Below are 5,549 nucleotides of genomic sequence, written 5' to 3' on the forward strand. Positions count from 1 at the left end.
CTAATTCTGACCATATTTAAAGAATAATTCTGGTTTCTGGAAACTTGTTGTGGTCGTATTGTGTAGTTTTTGTCCATCATCCCAATCAGCGATAACGACAACGTTGTAGTCACCAAGTTAATTGGTGGGATCTGGGAATATCTTAACATAGCAAAAGTCAAATCAGAAATAGCAAGAAAGGAAAATGGGTTTGATGGTCAGAAAGGGTGATATTTGGGGTGTTGGGCTGTAAAAAGTAAAGAGATAATAGAAAATGAGGAGAAATGGGATATGTGACAGATGTCCCTGAACGAACTGGTGACACAGTGTTCCATTCTATACACAAAATGTCTATGCTTGAGTAATACAAACACCAATTAGCAAACCATTAAAAAAATATATAGATTCTTGTTCGTTCTGTTCTTATCATTCTGGTGAGTTTCCTTTTGGCAGTTGTTAAAGACTCTTTGGGGTTGGCACTTAAAGTTCCTTTATGCAGAACAAACCCTGCCCTTAGTCCACTAGTATGAAACCAGTAGGTACTAAACAAAGTGCCCGGTTAGCCAAAGATATCTGCAAAAGCAAAACAAAGGTCAGTTGTAAAATTATTAAACAAACAGTTTGCACACAAGTTCATAGGTTCATCTGTCTTTGTCTTAGGTTCAACCCTTTGCCTGTCCAGTTTGGTGCTAGATTTGGTTTTAGCCCCAAATAAGATGGTTTAGATACCTGGTGCTTAACATTTTTCAAACAGGAAATAATTTCATGTGGCTGTTTTTCAACACTTAACAGTAACTGTTTGCTCTGAAAGTCGCAGTTTCTGACTGTTGTGCATCTGGAGAACAAATGTTCTAGAAAGCATTTAAATTTACACAGACAACAGGAAACTATGAGCTGTGATGTATCAGATCTCTGCTCAGACATAACTGCATTTTTAATATCATATTTTTGATGTTAAATGCTTATTTTTTTGAAAACTTAAACATTGTATTATGTTCAAAAGTTTTCCTTGCTGACAATGAGCCCATAGGCATGAGTCTGTTCAGTTATTTGACAAAAGCAGTTTAACCATTTAATAAACAAAATGTCTTTGGTGCTTTAGTAAATACAACCCCAATTAATAAAACTGGTTAATGCTTCTTTTTTCCTTTTTTCTTCATTCTTATCATGTTGGAGCTGGCAAAATGTGTTTGGGTGGGGCCAGCAAAAATTCTTGTATACAGAAAACGCCTGGTGTTTCATTTAAATGTGGAACTTTATAAAAAACTGTTCATGTTCACTGACTGCGGCAATAAAATTACATTGATAAGATACTGTTGAATAATTAAACGCTGTTTTAATGGTGAACGTCAAACGGGCTGCAGATTTTGAAGAGGCTCGGTGCAGTTTCATGTGTTTATGCATTCTCACCTCCCATCTTGGCGTCACTGCTAATCTGACAGGGTGCTACAGACTAACGAATGGGCGGGTACCAAGAGTGGGCGGTGTTCTCCAGGTGCTGCTGGACAATGTGTGCAGGGCTCACAGGGCGGCGAGGTGTTGACAAGGTGACATAGGGTGCCAATTTGACCAAAAGCTCCCAGCCTTCCCCTGGTATCCCAGCACCTCTATTCACTACCCAGCAGGCCTTGCTTTCCCTGGCCGGTGTGTGTTAGCTCGGAGGGCACAGCCCTTGTTACCGGTGCCCAGCTGGGGGTTTCTGCATGCTGAGAGCCGAGCAAAGAGCAAAAAGCGAGTTCGTGACACAGTGATCTCAGCTCAAGTGAATTTAATTCCCTGAATGGATTTTTTTTTGGGGGGGGGGGGATTGACTGGATGTGTTATCAGCAATATGTGCTTTGCTTAGAATATAGTCAGTAGTTTCAGCCATACTGTTGTCATAATTGTACATAATACGTTGTGTTTACGTTAACAAAGCAGTCATTTTCCTTTATTAGTTAATAGTTTGTCTGCTGTGTTAAACAACAAAGCAAGGGGCTAAAAGTTATTGATGCAATTATTTTTTTGTGATGTAGAGCATCCATAACTTCATTTGGTGAATATAAATAGGATCAGAGTTAACTATCAAACAACGCTGCTGCCATTCCTTTTAATTCTGTAACTTAATATGGCCGTTTATCAGTAAGTACAGAAGTGCTTGACATTGTTTTACCCCTACTTTATTAGTAATATGTGTTGTTATGATACATCATGATATGAGAAGCTGGGCTGAGTGGAATCCTCTTTTTTTTTACTTATTTATGATATCTATTGTATATATATTGTATTATTTAGTTGTTATTTCGTGTTGCCTTCTCCCACTCTCTTTATCTCTATATTTGCTGTGTTCAGTTCACTACGGCATGCGTTGATTTTTTTTCTTTAGCTTTAAATCACCTGTGTACATGTGTGACAGGTGTACATGAGATTCAGTACATTTTACCCTTTATTGGCAGAAAACAGTAGAGACAATCTGGAAAGACTGGAGGAGAGAGGAGATATCGCAACGGAGGCTGCAGTCAAACTGGCAGCACTGCAGTTGCCTCTTAATAGAAAGGCCACTGAGACACCCCAATGACATACTGTTCTTTGGTTTTAAAAAAAAACATACTTTGCAGTAAACACTCACATTGAATTTATTCTAAATAAACCGTTAATGTCATTTTGAAGTTTCAATTCATCTGTTAAATAATCGAGGTCCACAGTCGTATGACTCATGTTTAGGGAAAGTATTTATCTCTAAGCTCATTGTCATATATTTACCTTAAGGCTGCAACTGATTGTCATTTTCATTATCAATAATTGATCAATCATATGGTCTTTAAAATGGCAATCTAAAATATTCAAGGTACTTAAAAAACAATAAACCCAGCAGATATTTGGCTATTTTCCTTAAATAGTATCTTAAATGATTGATGATTTATTGATGATGGATCAATAATTTCAGCTACCAACTCAGCTTCTATGAAACGTAACAAACTTTCATCATGTGGATATAAACCATTAATAACTGTATATTCTGTGGCTTCAGTGTCAGGCTTCCTGCTACCTACATGCTGAGCTATAATGTTATAAAACATGTCAGCAGCTCGCTGCTATAATTGAGCTTTTTTTTTTTTTTTCCCAACCCTCATTCTGTTTATATTCACCATAAGTAGTCATGAATGTTCATAATAATCGATTTAATGACCTTCAGCTCCTCTGTTGTTAATTGATTGTCAGGTTAGGGTACAGTATTGAATAGTGTCTCGGCAGCAGGACGCTGTTATTCTTTCTTGCTCTTTTGAGCCAGAGATCCCCTGATCTCAGCCCCGTTGTGTGGAAGATTTATGACCCTGCTCTTAAATCAATGGGGACTCTCAGTGAGGGGCTGTACCATTTAATGGACCACTTTTTAATTCAAGGGGATTTTCCTTCTTTTAGTTTTCATAAGGGAACACTATTTAACTAAAAAAAAAAAGGTTACGGCCATTGTGAGAAATTGTAGATTTTAACCAATTGGCTTTCACTATGGAGAAATAAATAGCTTTGTATGATTGAATCTGTTCTAGAGTCTGAAAAAAAAAAAAAAACGCTGCCTTGGCTGCATTTGTGGTTAATATAGTGTCTCTGCACCAGTGCCACTAAGACAAATTCCTGCACATTTATTGCACTTGGCAATTAAAGTGATTCTTATTCTGGTTCTGATTTAGCCGTTAACCAATTTATTTATCAGTTACAGAGAAGCAGAAAGCTTGCAGAGAAAAATAACAGCAATAGTGGAGGCATTGCTAAGGACACAGTTGGCACTATGGAAAAAGGAATCAATAGTGCATTGTTGTTTCACTGTAGGCTACAGCACCTGGAAAGCATCAGAAGACTCTGGCTCACTAGTAAACACAATTCAAGTTATTTCACTGCTGGTGGGTAAATAACATAAATCTACAAAAAGCACACTTTCAGGGATGATGTAAAGAATTACTTGCCTCCCTTCGTACATGCCTAAATATTTGGTCTTTTAATAGGTTTCACAGCCTCGAGGGCAGAAAGCTCATAATGACAATGATGCATTTCATTTCAAAGGAGGAAAAGAAAAACACCAAAGTTGAAGTTATATGTTCTTTTGCTATTTAATTGCAATTTGAACACTTGTGGAATAATTACATGGACAGAGACCTGGAGGTCAGTGACATTTAGTCTAAACTGTCCAAATATAGACTGTTTCTAAATGCAAATGTCCTGTGGTTTCATGTTTTTAATTGTAATTATACTCTCCTCTGAAATGACTGTAGTTTAAAAGCATCTTTAGATAAACTCTAAAAATGATCAAACATCATGTTGCTGTCCTATATATATATGCTGGTGTATCTCCAAAATGTCAACTAGCTAAAAAAAAAACAAAACAATGTGTCGGGTGATCTAGTGGCTTTTTAAATGTTTTCAGAATAATTTCTCAAATCATAAAGCAACAATTCCATTTATATAAACACTTTGCAGAGACATAGTTTTCTTTACAGCCACAGTTGTAGTCTTTTGTCAGGCATTGTGTTGATTTTTGTGGTGTTACAAGTCATGATGCGTCCTTCTGTTCACTCTGAACTCTGAGGTCAGCTGTTGGACAAACTGCTGTTGGAATTAGACTAAATATATAAAAAGAATAATACAACAAAGGCCATTTTCATTGTCCATTAAACAGCGCAGATTATTTCCAAACATCGCTTTAGTCTCATCCACACTTATCTAGCTCAGACAAGCCCATTATCAGGCCACGCAGATCCCTTAAACATGTTTGCACGTAACACCACTGTATCAGCACTAAGTCGTGTCACTCACTCAACGGGACACTACACGTCTGTTTCAGAAAGAAACCGAGTTATAAGCACAAGTCTCTCATTTGGTATTTCAAAGGTAAGACTTTCACAGCAACACAGAGACAAGAGGTAATAACTATTTGAGTAAAATAAATAAAAATACAGTTGTAAGACAGTAGCAAATTATATACATTAAGAGAAAAATACAGTCAGCAACCATAAGATATAAATATAAGGAATACACACAGTAGAGTAGCATGTTGCATGTCTGCACAGTGTATGTAATATACACACACTGTACAGTAGTAGTGCAATGCTGTGTTAGAAATGAAAACTGGAAAAATACCATGATGTTGGTGTTAAAAGTTATATGAGGCCATGCAGTGTAGAGTCAGGTGTGTTTTTGCTACTCACATTTTTTTCCCCTTCTATTAACAACAACAGACACTAATAGAAATATGTGTTTGAAGACAGTGTGCAGTTGTGTTAATGTACTGCGCTTGCTGTTTTCATCAGTATTTGTTTTATGTGTTTTTTATTTGTTCCAGTCAGAGATGTTCTAATAGTGGGGTGTCACCATATTTTTCCCTAATACGAGGTACAACTAAACTTTTTCTATATGTACATATTGTAATCTCGCTTGGTTGAATAACTTAGGAAATGCACCATTGCACAAAGAGTGGGAACATTATACAGTATCCACTTTTTCAGTCAAGACAGCAGAGAAACGACTCTGCATTCGCGCAGTTTTGGAGCAGTTGAGGTTCTATTTATTCCTTTTTTTTTTCTTCTTTTTTTTTT

At 36.8% G+C, this 5,549-nt stretch overlaps 1 protein-coding gene across 4 annotated transcripts in view; it reads left to right on the forward strand.

The window, feature by feature from the left end:
• Positions 1-5,549, forward strand: part of ldb2a (LIM domain binding 2a) — a 98,217-nt gene that overhangs the window by 69,268 nt on the left and 23,400 nt on the right. The window lies entirely within an intron of this gene.

The sequence above is a fragment of the Stegastes partitus genome, unplaced genomic scaffold, assembly GCF_000690725.1.
Source record: "Stegastes partitus isolate 25-593 unplaced genomic scaffold, Stegastes_partitus-1.0.2 Scaffold1449, whole genome shotgun sequence".
Taxonomy (NCBI): Eukaryota; Metazoa; Chordata; class Actinopteri; family Pomacentridae; genus Stegastes; species Stegastes partitus.